Here is a 15,807-nt window from a genome sequence, read left to right as displayed (position 1 = left end):
CCTATAATCCCAGTGGCTTGGAAGACTGAGGCAGGAAGATCACTAGTTCAAAGCCAGCCTCAGCAACAACAAGGTACTAAGCAACTCAGTGAGACCCTGTCTCTAAATAAAATACAAAATAGGGCTGGGGATGTGGCTCATTGGTCAAGTGCCCCTGAATTTAATTTCTGGCACACACAAAAAAAACAATTCAAGTACCTTTATTTTTCTAATTATGAAAGCAATGCTTACAAAAAGAAAATAAATCACCCAATCTTACCAGTAATCACCAGATAACCACATAAACACTGCTGTATTATCAAACACTTTATATACATATATGTTTTGGAGGAAGGTACTAGAGATTGAAAATTCAGTGGGCACTTACCCACTGAAGCCAAAGTAATCCTTGAATATATGTTAAAATATCCCACAAACAGTCTCTCTCAACCTATACCACTTAGGAAAAGAAATGCTCTGTCTCAGTCTACTGGCTTAGTAAAACAGACCAAATTCAGACAAAAGAAGACAGTAGCTAAGGGCAAACTGAAAGCAATTCCATGAAGTAAAGGTGATCCAGGAATCCAATTAAGTGACTCTGAGCTCTATCTTCAGACTAAAGGACAGAGGAATTTTAAGGTTCAGAAGAGGTTCCAAAACTCCCAGATCTATAACTGACAAGAAATCAAGCACCTAGAAAATTCAGTCAAGCTCAAAAGTACACTACACATCCCATCATAGATACTATTTACGTTAAAAAAAAAAGTATTTGAGAAAGCCAACTATTAATTAATCAAATTGCTAACATAAAGGAAAGGAACAAGAAATCAAGAAATCAAGCACCTAGAAAATTCAGTCAAGCTCAAAAGTACACTACACATCCCATCATAGATACTACTTACATTAAAAAAAAAGTATTTGAGAAAGCCAACTATTAATTAATCAAATTGCTAACATAAAGGAAAGGAACCAGAATAATAAAATACCCCCTCCTTTTCAGGGATTTCAACATGAAGCTCCCATTTATAAAGGTGAAATAAATTTCCTTCCAACCAACAGAATGGTTCCTAACACAATTCCAGCTACTGGTCAAAATTTCACCAAGTCACAGTGAGCTGGGATGCACCACCAAGACCTACAGATTTCCTAAATACTTTTCTTATGAGATCCCACTGTTATTAACTAATGTAATTTGATAATACTGTATGATGAAATATGTCAACATTAGGAAATTTTGCAAAACTTAGTGAGCCAACATCTTTCAAATAACTGATGTCTAATGTTAACAATGCATGGGCCAGGCATGGTGGCACACACCTGTAATCCCAGCAGCTCAGGAGGCTGAGGTAGGAGAGCCAGGAGTTCAATGCCAGCCTCAGCAATTTAGCAAGGCACTAAGCAACACAGTGAGACCCTGTCTCTAAATAAAATGCAAAAAAGGGGGCTGGAGATATAGCTCAGTTGGTAGAGTGGTGAACTAACATACACAAGGCCCTGGGTTCAATCCCCGGCACCTCCAAAAAAAGAGCAAAAAAGGGCTGGGGATGTGGCTTAGTGGTAGGGTGCCCCCTGGTACCAAAAAGAACAAGGTATGGGTAAAAAGATCCATTCAAAATGCAAAATTTTGAATTCTGATTTAAGTGCTTGAAAGGTTCATGAATATGGTTTCAAGTTGAAACTAATCAACTACCATTACCAAATTTTGGTATATTAATTATCTGAGGATAGCAAAATATTTCTCCCTCCCCCAACTACCTATCTGTATGAGACCAGATTTTCTTCAAACTAGATACATAGCAGGCCATGTGTGGTGGCACAAACCTATAATCTCAGCAACTCAAGAGGCATGGTGGAACACACATGTAATCCCAGTGCTCGGAGAGGTTGAGATAGAAGGATCACAAGTTCAAAGCCAGCTTCAACAAAAGTGAGGCATAAGTAACTCATTGAGACCCCATCTTTAAATAAAATACAAAATAGAGCTGGGGATGTGGCTCAGTGGTCAAGTGCCCTGTAGTTCAATTCCCGGTCCAGGTACCAGTACCCCCACCCCCCACCACCCCCACCACCCCCCACCACCACCACCCCCACCCCCTCACCTCCCCACCCCCCCACCCCCCCCAAAGAGAGGCTGAGGCCTAAGGATTGAAATTTCGAGGCAACTCAGTAGACCTTGTCTAAAACTAAAAAAATAAAAAGGATTGGGGATATATCTCAGTAGTAGAATACTCCTGGGTTAAAACCTCAGTACTAAAACAAATAAAATGTGTGACTGTGTGTATATATGTGTGTGTGTGTATTATATATAAAAAATGAATGCAGAAGTGGGTGACAATCTAGGTATCTTCTATTGAGCTATAAGGTTTGCAAAAATATAAAACAAAGCCACTCTTATCACTACATTTGTTTTAGAAACTTATTTTTCATTTTCAGAAGTTATTTGTTAATATCTAATGGGTCTATAACTGTTATTTTTAAATTAAATATTTTCAGTTGTTTTAATATCTAGTATTATAAATATTAACAGATATATTTCACATAGCAAAAGCTCTTTGAGGTCCTCATCATGAAGGAAAGTGACGGCTTCGTCTGCCAGTCTCCCAAGTGCATGTGGCTTTCATGGCTCACTGTGTCCCAGTGTTAATATCTGGTGAGCACCCTGTGCTCCTAGGGTTGGGGCCACAGTGACCTCACTAAGCAGCAAAGGGCTGAATCAGAGACACCTAGGTCAGAAAGCAGCTCGGGTGGCTGAACTGCTCCCCTCTGCAAAGCCTGAATCTCAAGGGCAAATCTGTACCCATGCTCAATTCTATCTCCCTCCCCCTCCTCCCTCTCTTTCCTCACAGGGTGCTGTTATCTTAGCATCAACAATCCCCAAACCATCTCAATTGGTACCAATTCACTGTGCCCAATCATTTTATTTACTAAATATATTTTCTTTAACTGCCTTGCTGTTTTGGAGTGGCTGGTTGGCCCCGCTGGTTGGCGTGTGGTGTTAATAAATGCTTCCCTGTTTCAAACTTAAAAAAAAAGCTCTTTGAGATTCAACAATATTCAATAGTGTAAAGGAATCTTGAGATTAATTAAAGAAGAAAAAAAAACCTGAGAACTTGCATCAATGGTTTCACTTTATTGGCTATGGAATATTTACTTCCTGGAGTATTGGTTTAAAAAATGCAGATTCCTGGACCTATCTATAGAAATCCTATTCTATCTATAGAAATAGAGAATCATCTCTGCAAATGATTTGGCTTTTTTGCATCAAAAAAATCTAAACCATGGGCTAGGGGTGTAGCTCAGAGGTAGAATGCTGTCTGGCATGTGCAAGGTCCTGGGTTTCAATCTCCAGAACAACCAGGAAAAAAAAATCTAAACCATTGATCTGAGAGTTCATATAAATTTAAGTAAGCCTCCTTAACAATCCAAGTATCAGGTGGATCAATTTATACACTTGTTAGTAAACTAGTTCCTAAATGTTCCAATGTTTCCCACTCCTTTCTCAAATCTTTTTTTTTTTTTAAACTGGGGATTGAGCCCAGGAGCACTTTACCACTGAGCCACTTCCCCAGCCCATTTTATTTTTTATTTTTGAGACAGGGTCTTGCTAAGTTGCTGAGGCTGGTCTCAAACTTAGATCCTCCTGCCTCAGACTCCTGAGTCACTATCATTGTGCCTGTCTCAAACCTATTTTCTATTTATATTAAAAACTTACAGGGGCTGGGGCTGGGGCTCAGTGGCAGAGTGCTTGCCTAGCACATGTGAGGCACTGGGTCCAATCCTTAGCACCATACAAAATAATCATCATCATCATCAAAGATCATAAGAAATCAATTTTAAATTTTTTTAAAAACAACACTTTCAGGCACAAAAGCCACTCTTTTTACATCAACCCCCTGACCTCCTGAAGTGTACAGCAGTCATTAAATGTGTGCCTTTTTTTGGTGGTGGTGCTGGGGATTAAACCCAAGGCCTTATACTTTCGAGGCACGCACTCTACCAACTGAGCTATATTCCCAGCCCAAATATGTGCTTCTTTACCAACTGCTTTTAGCCACTTTCTGAATAACATTATTTTTGAAGCAAGCATAAAAAATTCTACATCTCAAGGATTCCTAGAGAGAAAAAAGTCCTCCCTTAGAATATGGTGGCACACACCTACAATCCCAGATACTTGGGCGACGGATGCAGGAGAATCACAAGTTTGAAACCAGCATGGGCAATTTAATGAGACCCTGTCTCAAAATAAAAATGGTGGAATGCAGCTCAGTGGTGCATCTGCCTAGCATGTGTGAAGAAGCCCTGAGTTCCACTCCCACAAAAGGAAAAGGTCTTTACTTATTCAGAAGATTCTAATGGCATTCTAAAAAGCAGTATCACTAATTTTTTAAGTATCAACTGTGGCATCTGTCACGTAATGTTTCTTTTTGATAGTTGAGGCCATTTAATAAGGGCTGAGTTAGAAAATTTTCCTGATCCACCAACCCTCACATTCTAAGACTCTGGTTCTTTTTATTCTCAGTCCTCAAATTAAATGATGCTGGGCACTATAGTTCATTAGGGGCTGGAAGATGAGTCAGCAGGTGAAGCCAATTGTGAGAAGCAGTTTCATTACACTTGGAATAACAGAGAAGCCAGCAAAGACAGCTGTCATTGTTTACATTGCTGAACATGCTGTTGAGTTTCACATGCCTGTAAAACCACCTATTGTCAGCAAGCTGCATTTTTCTTAGTTAAGGGTTAAGAAGCATGAGACTCATCTAGCAGCTCCTAAAGTACAATGAACAACTTTGTTTCTCAAAGCAGAACTAATGTAAGTCTTTATCCACAAAATCAGTATTACTGGTTAAATGGCATTTAGTTCATTTCTTAAGATGTATGAACCAGAACACAGACAACTGACCACTCAAAAATCATTCTGACCACTTGGAATGTGCCTGATCCAAATAACCTAGGTCTCTACATAACTACTAATGTTATACATGCTCAGACACACACACAAAAGTACTTCCAATAACCAAAATAATAGGCCAAAGGCTTTTTTTTTAGATCACACAATGCTACTTAAAGTACAGAGAGAAGAATGGGGGTGGAGGGAGTAGATAAAACAAACTGCTAATCTTTTGAGGGCCAGAAAGGCACAGAAACCTCCAATACTCAATAGAAGATCTCTGGTTGTGGTTTTGAGCATTTTCAACTCAGCTTCACTTCTCAAGAGTCAAAAAGTTTCATCTTTAAGAATCATTATGTCATAAGAAGGATTCCCTTTCTCTAAATATTTTTTTCAAAATTTTGGTGGGTTGTTTTGACTTGGTTTCAGTGCCAAGGAACAAACCCAGGACAGTACACATTTAAAACTGTGGCACATCTACAACACAACTGCTATATTACTGAGCTAGGTCCCGACCAGCCCCTCCCCTCCCCTCCCCTCCCCTCCCCTCCCCTCCCCTCCCCTCCCCTTTCCTTTCCTTTCCTTTCCTTCCTTCCTTCCTTCCTTTTTTTTTTGGTAGTTGTGGATGAACACAATACCTTTATTTATTATTTATTTTTTAGTTGTAGTTGGAAACAATACCTTTATTTTATTTAATATTTTTATGCAGCACTGAGGTTCGAACCCAGCGCCTCGAATGTGCTAGGCAAGCACTCTACCACGAAAGTACAACCCCAGCCTGAGCCCTTTTTATTCTGAGACAGGGTCTGGCTAAGTTTCCCAGGCTATCTCAAACTTGTGATCCTCCTGCCTCAGCATTCCTAGCAACTACCAGTCTGCCCAGTTTTTTTCAAAGTTTTGATTTCCAATAAAGGACTGGACTGAAAAATTCCTCTTAACTGCTTACTGGTTTCATACCCAATGATTTATCTAGGTATTACACTCTGAACACAACTAACTTCCTTTTCTATTTCAAAGGTACCCAAAGCCAGGTGGTGGTATGCATAGGTAATCCCAGTTTTCTGGGACAGAAGAAGAAATATAGTTGAGCCCAAGAGTTCAGATCAACCTGGGCAAAATAATAACATGCTGACTTAAGAGGGGAAAAGCAGCCAAATCAACCTAATATTTCAACATTCCTAAATGAACTATCAAGGAGCTACAGAAACACTGATGTGATATCCCTCTATATATACCCAGTACCTCCTCCTCCTCTTAAGAACCTCCTCCTTGTTTTTTAATCTTTTTTTTTAAATTTTTATAGTACTGGGATTGAACCCAGGAGCTTCCTCTGAGCTACATCCCCAGCCCTTTTTTTTTATTTAGTGTATCACTAATGCCCAGGGTGACCTCAAATTTGTGATCCTCCTGCCTCAGCCTCCCTGGAGCTGGCACTATAGGCATGTGCCACCTTGCCAGATTCTGAGGGAATCTTATAAAACACAAATTGCCCTTATCATCACCTACCCTATAGTTCTAATGGCTTTCTACAGTCATCTGGGTAAATTTCAAACTCTTTAGCATGGCTTATAGAGTCCTTCCTGTGGTCTCTGTCCACTCCTCCCCTGCAAACCCTGGCTCTAACAAGATGAATGTCATTTTTCAGTATCCTGGTTTGACATGCTGATTACTAACTGGAATATTCATCCCTCTGCTGTTCCTCACATGGCTCATCTGTTCTTCCAGATTCAATCCAGAAGTATCCCCTTCTCTAGGAAGCTTTTGAATTCCATCATTCTTCCCAATTTTTTCCCATTCACCTCTGCCTCTCAAGTTCAATGATCGTCCTTCAGAGGTCCCATTAGACCCTATGCTCAAAGATTCCTGTTTTCCTTCTTACTTGCTTTCTAAACTATAAGTTTCCTGAAAGTAGAAACTATACATAATTTCTATATCCTTAGTGCTTAGCCCAGAATGTACTGAATGATTCAATCAAAATACATAATATTAAAAAAAAAGAAAAATCTTTATTTTTTAGGTGTAGTTGGACACAATACCTTTATTTATTTTTATATGGTTGCTGAGGATTGAACCCAAGACCTCACAGATGCTAGATGAGTTGCTCTACCACTGATCTACAACCCCAGACCAGATATTTCTTTTTATTTATTTAGTTTTAGTTTTTTAGGTGGATACAATATCTTTATTTTATTTTTATGGGTGCTGAGGATCGAACCCAGTGCCTCACACATGCTAGGCGAGTGTTCTACCACTTGAGCCACAACCCCAGCCCCCCAGATTTTTCTTTAGAACCTTTGGAGCAAGTATCCCAACTCTGCTTTGTCCTGTTTCATACAAAACAGACTGCCAAACCACCAGCTCCTAGTTAATGTGAATAACCAACAATAAATCAATTTCCAACCTATAAGCTAGACACCTTAGGACCACACATTCATCATCCACAAGTCATTTTCATTATTTCAAAAAGCTTAAAATAGGGCTGGCAGGCGGGGGGGGGGGGCGCGGAATCCCTGTAATCCCAGTGGCTTGGGTGGCTGAGACAGGAGGATTGTGAGTTCAAAGCCAGCCTCAGCAAAAGTGAGGAGACGCTAAGCATCTTAGTGAGACCCTGTCTCTAATAACAAAATTGGGCTGGGGATATGGCTCAGTGCTAAAGTGCCCCTGAGTTCAATCCGCAGATTTAAAAAAAAAAAAAAAGCTTAAGATTGGCATAAGTACACACCTATAGCCCGTGCTACTCAGGAGGCTAAGGCAAAAAGATTACTTGAATCCAGGAATTCCAGGATAGCCTGGATAACATAAGTAAGACCACAGTCTCAAAACAAAAAAAGGAAAAAAGTCTAAGAAATTATACATCAATTCATAATATGGAGGCAAAGATCAGCTAACTAAAATAGTTCCTTTTCTTCTATTCAAAATTTGTCAATTAATGGTGTTGGGATTAGAAGTACAGCATAGAGTTAGTAGGGGTGGATATTAAGGGTGTTTACCCTATCATGCTATGCTCAATTATTGATTAGCATATATAGAGGAAAAAAAGAAAAAAAAGAGATTCAAATTAATGGTTTCACAGTAATTACTGCCCAGAATCCCAATAGCAGTCTAGGAGTAAGCAAGAGAGATAGCAGTTTAAAGTATTAATTTCAGGGCTGGGATTGTGGTTAAGTGGTAAAGCACTTGCCTTGCACACATGAAGCACTGGGTCCGACCCTCAGCACCACATAATTAATACATAAATAATTAGATAGGTAAATAAATAGAGGTGTTTTGTTCTGCAACTAAATACATATATAAAGTATTTTTTTTAATTTACCATCTTAACTGTTTTTTTAAATCTTTATTTTTATTTTTATGTGGTGCTGAGAATCAAACCCAGTGCTTCATGCATGCAAGGTGAGCGCGCTACACTTGAGCCACATCCCCAGCCCTATAAATAAAGTAATTAATTTCAAGTTTTTTAATTATAAACTACATGATCAAATAAAATAAGTGAAAGTATGGACTTATACAAAACTATTAAAACAAGTTCTTTAAGGACCAAATTAAGCAAAAAAAACCTCCTCTTTAGTCCCCAATCTTCCTTATATGTAAAAACAATGACTTACACATAATTCAAATGTTCTTGTTAAGTATTAAATGTCACTTCTTTAACTACATAAACAAAGCTCAGCAGGAACCTATTCTGGAAAGCTTGACAATGGTGTTTCCTTGGTTCTCTACTTCCTCTAAGCAGCTCCTTCCTCTTTTTGTAGCTTCCTCAAATAACCAGCCACTGCACAGACTACTAAAAATCTTTTGTTTTTCTCTTCACTCTCCATTTTGCTTATATTATCATGGACTTGTTTTGCCAATCCTTTCTGCTTCCATCTTCCCTATTTAAACATTGTTAGTTATCTTCATTTGTTAAATGGAGTGCTCCATTCATTTAAAACCCAACTTGTCCTAAACTGAACTTATCTGTCCACTCTCAAAATGATGTAGGAAATTAAACCCTAGGTTTTTCTTACTCCATCAATGACAACATCATATTTTATTCTTTAAATATTAGAGCTGCCTATAAACCCAGCCACTCGGGAGGCTGATGTAGGAGAAACCCAGATTCAAGACCAGCCTAGCAAAACCCTATTCTCAATTAAAAAAAAAGAGGTGGGGACATGGCTCAGTGTTCCCTAGCATACAACAAGGCAGCCCAGGGTTTGATGCCCATTACCACAATACTAAACAAAACAAACCTTAGAGCGAGTTTTAATGCTTTCTCTTCATCAACGATATTCAAGCCCTAAGCTTTATTCCTTTATGACAGCTTCAAGATGTGATCATCCTTTCCATTTCATTTTCCTCTAGGCTGAATGTGCATCAGCACAACCTCAGAAAACCTTCAATAGCCTACTATGTAATATCCATGCTTCCTGTCCATCTCAATCCATCCAGCACAATCTTTCACCTTTCTCTAATAACAAGGTCTTCAAAAACCTCCCCTTGCAATGGGATGATTCTCCAAAACTGTCCCCCACACAACACATTCACTGCATTCTATTTCTTCCAAGTGGGTCTTCTGACTGTAAACACACCATTCACCATTTCTGAACTAAGACTTTGTTCACACCACTTCCCTCAACTATACATGTCCTTCCCCTTAATGTCAAGTCTACCCAAATCTTCAATGATAGAGTGCTTGCCACCTAACGAGGTCCTGGGTTCAATTTGCAAAATAGAAAAAAAAAAAAGAACTGTAACAATATCATGCTTCTGAATTAATATTTTGAAAATGCAGACCAAGGAAAACACTCTAAAGAACAAAACAAACTATTTTATACTCTCAAAATTTTCAGGATAAGAATTCAGTTAATCCAAGTTCCCATCTAATGCTCAAAGCTTAACAACACTCTCACAGTGAAGTAATAAAAACAATAAAATTCAAATATCCAGTAACCCAGACACTACTGAGTCAACTATTCTCTATTGTTACAGACTGGAGCTGGGGATAACACTCAGTGGTATTTTGCCTAGATGTTCAAGGCCCTGGGTTCGATCAAACGCCCTTCACAAAAAAAAAAAAACACACTCAATAATTAAAAATGTAAAAAGCTATTTAATGTATCAGAAAGATACATTATTGAAGAGAATCCTTCAATAATACAAAATACATAAGCATATGGTTATTCACTGCAACATCTCTGTAACTTTTAAAATATTTGAAACAACCTAAACACCAAATATGGGTGGTTGAAGACACTTGGTACACCCACACAATATGATACTCTGCAGCTATAAAAGAGAATAGGAAGATCTTCTGAACAGAAACAGTGATTTCTAGCATATACTTTTCCCTTGTGGTGCTAGGCACCAAACCCAGGACCTCAAAAGTGCTTTATCACTGATCTATACCTTCAACCCCAAGGGTATAATTTTAATTGGAAAAAAAAGACCCCAAATTATCTATAGTATGCTATCTTCATGTAAGAATGGACATAAGAAAATGAATAGCTGGGTGTGGTGGTGCACACCTATAATCCCAGTAGCTCAGGAGGCCGAGGCAGGAAAATCAAGAATTCAAAGCCAGCCTCAGCAACTCAGAGAGACCCTGTCCCTAAATAAAATATAAAAAAGGGCTGGGGGGCTGGGGATGTTGCTCAAGCGGTAGCGCGCTCGCTACTCAAGAAACTGAGGCAGGAGGATTCCAGATTTGAGGGTCAGCTTTGTCAACTTAATGAGACCTGTCTCAATAACAAGGGCTAGGCATGTAGCTCAGTGATAAAACACCCCAAGGAGGGGGGAGTACTTGGAGAACTGGTTGATCCCTAGACAGAGACAGGGAAAATACAACATGAGGCTGGAATACCTTGTATACCAGAAAGCAAAGAATTTTTTTTTCTTTTTAAAGGTAGTGGCTTATTCAGAGAACTCAGGAGTTAACCTGAAGGAACCCCAGAAGGCCAAAGCCAGAACAATTTGAATGACAAAACAAAAAAATAATTATGGATTAACTCACAGAATAAAATACGTACCTGTGAGTACATGATGATACAAATAAATAAATAAGAAGAAAAAGTTTTTCCACATAGAAGTACAATCAATAAATGCAGAAAGAAAAAGAGAAAATCACAATTAGGCAATTCCAAATGTAAATACTGCAGACAAGATCCACCAGGAGAAAAAACATTTATTTGTAGTCTTGAAGTATCTCCCACAAGCTACTTATCAATTTGAAGGGAAAAAACTCTATACGAGAAATACCAGCAGACACCAGCTTAATAAACTAATCATCACTGACACATCACTCCTGACACACTGAGAAAGAACATATAACCTCATTCTTTTCATGAGAAAACACTCAATAAATTCAAACTGAGGGCCATCTTATAAAATATCTGATCAGGAATCTTTTCAAGTGTCAAGTTCAGGGTTGAGGTGTATCTCAGAGGTAGAACAGGTATTTAACATGTGCCATGCCCTGGGTTCAACCTTAGTAACACACACAAGTGTCAAGGTCATGAAAGAGAAGGTGAGGACATTTATAGACTAGAGAAGACTGAAAAGAAATAACAAGTAGGGATTATAGCTCAGTGGTAGCACACTTGCCTAACATGAAGGACACTGGTTTCAATCACCAATACCACAAGAGAAAGAGAGAAAAAAAGGGGAAAAAATTTAAAATGCTATTAGGATTCTGGAACAGTAACAGGATATAATGGGAAAATTGGTAAAAGGTGAATGAGGGATATAAAGGTTGAATGAGATTGTGCCAGTGTAAATTTCCTATTCTTGAAAACTGTACTATGGTATGGAATATATTAATATTCTATAAGTCAAAAATTAGTTCAAAATACAATTTTTCTTTTTTAAAAAATGGGGCTAACAATAATTTGCTCCTATTTAGGTTCACATACTAATGTTAAAGAGCTTTACAATTTAAAAAAGATTAAACACAAATTGTTAAAAGAATGTAAAATGCCGTCTCAAAATTATCAGTAATACATCTAGAAATAGCATAGAAGACTCATAATTTTCTAAGCTCTGAAACAGTTACTAGATGGGGTAATCATATAATTTACCATTCAAATTAGGCCCTTTACAGGAAAAAAGAGAACTTTGGTCATCCTATTAGGTCAGTGGTCAATGTCACTGAAGATCTCAAATCACTCTTAGTTGGCACAAACTTTATTTTTATGAAAGATACTCAGACCTCCCCCCTCAGCCTCTGGAGCAAAGGTACTAGGGACAGAAAGTTGAACCAGAGGATGCAAAACTCCCCTACAACTTAGAATAATCAATGATTCATGGTAACATTCTTCAAACACATCTTTTGACATATTAAAAGAGTCTACTATGTATAAGGGGAAAATAAGCTAATGCATATTAATTTGGGGATCCCTTAATTGTGATTTTTTAAAAGAAGGACAGGAGGGCTGAGACTATAGCTCAGTGCTAGAGCGCCTGCCTCACACTTGTGAGGCACTGGGTTTGTTCCTCTGCACCACATAAAAAAATAGATAAATAAAGATACTGTGGCCACCTACAACTAAAAAAAATTTAAAAAAAAAAAAGAGGACAGGAATGAAGTCACTGCTGCAGACAAAATCCACCAGGAGAAGAAATGTTATTTACAGTCTTGAAGTATCTCCCACAAGCTACTTATCAATTATGAAGGGGAAAAAAGTAACTCTATAGGAGTTACTTTCTAAAGAGGCATTTAGCTTTCACTGCCTTGCCTAAAATTCAAGTACACACACTCAGTCACCACAACATGCAAGGGGGTGTGTGTTAAGGTCAAGTACTCTGCTGTCTGCCTTTGGAACTGCAGTTACCTCAGGAAGTTGGACTGGTTCCAAATTCTAATACTTCTGAAAAAGATCAACAATTGCAAGTATCAGTTGACAATATTAGCCTCAAAGATTCAAAAATATTAATCAGTTATGTCATTAAAATTCTATATAGATTAAGACCCACTTCCCTTAATGGTTTTTGTTTTTGTTTGGTACCAGGGATTGAACCCACTGAGCCACATCCTCAGCCCCTGTTATTTTTTATTTTGAGACTGGATCGCACCAAGTTAGGACCTTGCTAAATTGTTGAAGCTGCTTTGAACTCATGATCCTACCATCTCAGCCTCCCAAATTGACAGAACTTAAAAAGTAGGTATAATCTTACAAAATCAGTAATCCCATTCCCTCACTATAATACTTCAATTTTAAGTCCCTCAAGAGATTTTTCTAGTGGAAAATTCTATCCAAAACCAATAACCATCGTTTTTATTAGACCTGCAAAATTATAAAATGCCTCTCCTTTCATGTGATCTTTTTCTAAATAGCAAAAAGAATTCTGTTTGACAGAGGCTAATACTATTTACCAAATTCTGTTTCTTTAAAATAATGCATATGGGGCTGGGGGTTGTGGCTTAGTGGTAGCATGCTTGTGTGGCACGCATGAAGCGCTGAGTTCGATTCTCAGCACCACATACAATTAAATAAAATAAAGATCCATCAACAACTTTAAAAAAAATTAAATAATAATGTATATATTAGAATAGCCTGAGGATATAACCTTGTAAATCAAAAATCAAATTTAAAATTACTTAAATATTCTGGGACAGAACTAACATTTAATGTGAAATACAATAACCCAAGAATCTGTAACTTCATACACAATTCCAAGTCTGCCCCAGAACAGTAGTCAACTGCCTATACTTTTATTTTTTACAAGGCTATCCTTGCCTAGTGGGAATTTACCTTAAGAATAAAAGCAGCCAGAATATTTCATTAGTTTTTCTGTTTTATAAGAAAGTTAGAAATGGTAGAAGTTCAGTTATTCAGTAGGTCATATTTTATGAACAGCACATCTCTCATTAAATTTTAAATGCTTGATTATAAAACCTTACATGTGCCAGGTGCAGTGGCACAAGTCCGTAATCCCAGCAGCTCGGGAGGCTGAGACAGGAGGATCTCAAGTTTGAGACCAATCTCAGCAACTTAGCAAGGCCCTAAGCAATTCAGCAAGATCCAGTCCCAAAATAAAAAGAGCTGGGGATGTGGCTAAGTGGTTAAGTACCTTGGGTACAATCCCCAGTACTAAAAACAACAACAACAACAAAAAACTAGTTGTAGTTGTGATGCCATTTCTATTCTCCTAATCTTCCCACTTCCGATTTTAATTTGCACAAAAACAAAGTTTCAATGTCGGTTTCTCAACAACAACAAAAAAAAAAAAGAAAAGAAAAGAAATACAGGGCTAGGGATGTAGCCTGTGGGTACAGTGCTTGCCTAGCATGTGGGAGGCCCTGGGTTCAATCCCTAGTACCACAAAAGAAGAGAGAAAATAAATACAAATGACTTTTGACAAGGCACCAAGATAACTCACTAGGCAAAAAACTGTCTTTTCAAGAAATGGTACTGAGACAACAAATATCTGCATACAAAATAATAAAGTTGGACCTCCACTTTACATTGTACACAGAAAATAATTTGAAATGGATCAAAGACCTAATATTATAAAACTCTTAGGGGAAAAAAAAGGACTAAATCTTCAAAAATTTGGTTTAAGCTAGGCACAGCAGCTCCTACTGACAATCCCACTATACTCAAGAGACTGGGGCACGAGGACCATAAGGTTCAAGGCCAGCCTGGGCAACTTAACAAGACACTATTCTCACTGTTTCAAAATTTAAAAGAGTTGGGGGGCAAAGCTCAGTGGTAAAATACCCCTGGGTTCAATCCCTAATACCACAAAAAAACAAATAAAATTTAAAAAACTTTCACCCCTCAAGAGACATCTTCAAGAAAATGAAAAGACTGACTCAGGGAAAGTTTGAAAATCCTGACTCTGACAAAGGGTCTATACTCAGAATATAAAGATAACTCTTGTCCTTTTTTTTAAAACTAGGGTCAAACTCAGGGCTTTGCAAATGCAATGCAGACGCTTTGATGCTGAGCTACATCCCAGCCCAAAATAACTCACAGCTCAACAATACACAGATAAATATTGTATTTCCAAGATCCTGCATTCAATCCCTAGTAACAAAAAGAAAAAAAAAGAATTCACATATATAAAAAGTCTAACTTCTTCTATTCATCCCCAAACCCCTAGAACCTAGATTCATTATCTTGCATATTCTGCCACCAGAATCCTCCACTCCAAGCCCATGGATCAGGTCCCTGAAAATGCGACATACACCATGCTTATTCCAAGCCCAAATCTTTGTTCATGCTGGTCACCTGCTCATAATACATATCCCCTCTTCCCATCCAAACCCTGCCTACAGTGGTCTTAAGTTCTTTTCTTTCTTTTTAACTGATCTCTCAAGTTTTTTGTATTGTCTTCGTTTGTTTATTGTTGCAGTGCCAAGTATTAAAACTAGGGTCTCAGACTTCTATACTTAAACTAGTACTTGCCTAGGGCAGGGAGAACTGGGGGCAACTTATATGGTTATGTACTATTTCCTAGGGCCTACTTAAAAAAAAGTCAGGAGTCATCCAATTTATCCTTTCTTACATTCCTTTTTTCTACCTTCAGGGTTCAATCCTTTCCATTCTCCTTAAAAAATTATATTCTGATATATTCTGATTCAAAACTGGCTGTACTCATTCTTCTTCTCTGCTTACTTTTCTTGTCATTCCAAAATTCTGTTTGTTCCCACACTTCAAGCCTGCTTTCCTAACTCCACCTGAAACCTTTATGGTCTTTTCCTCCTTCCTTTAATCACTCCCTAGTTAATATTAACACTTCCTGAAAACCAAGAAAAAAAAATCAAGGAAATAAACTGGGCATGGTGGTGATGCCCATAATCCCCAAAAGTCAGGAGGCTGAGATGGGAGGGGGGAGGGTGGAGCAAGTTCAAGACCAGCCTGGGCAACTGAGGGAGATCTCACCTCAAAACCAAAAAAAAACTAAAAGGGCTGGGGATATAGCTCAATGGTACAGCACCCCTGGGTTCAATCCTCTGT

The sequence above is a fragment of the Callospermophilus lateralis genome, unplaced genomic scaffold (assembly GCF_048772815.1).
Source record: "Callospermophilus lateralis isolate mCalLat2 unplaced genomic scaffold, mCalLat2.hap1 Scaffold_386, whole genome shotgun sequence".
In the NCBI taxonomy this organism is placed as follows: domain Eukaryota; kingdom Metazoa; phylum Chordata; class Mammalia; order Rodentia; family Sciuridae; genus Callospermophilus; species Callospermophilus lateralis.
Note: the sequence above shows the minus strand (reverse complement) of the source record.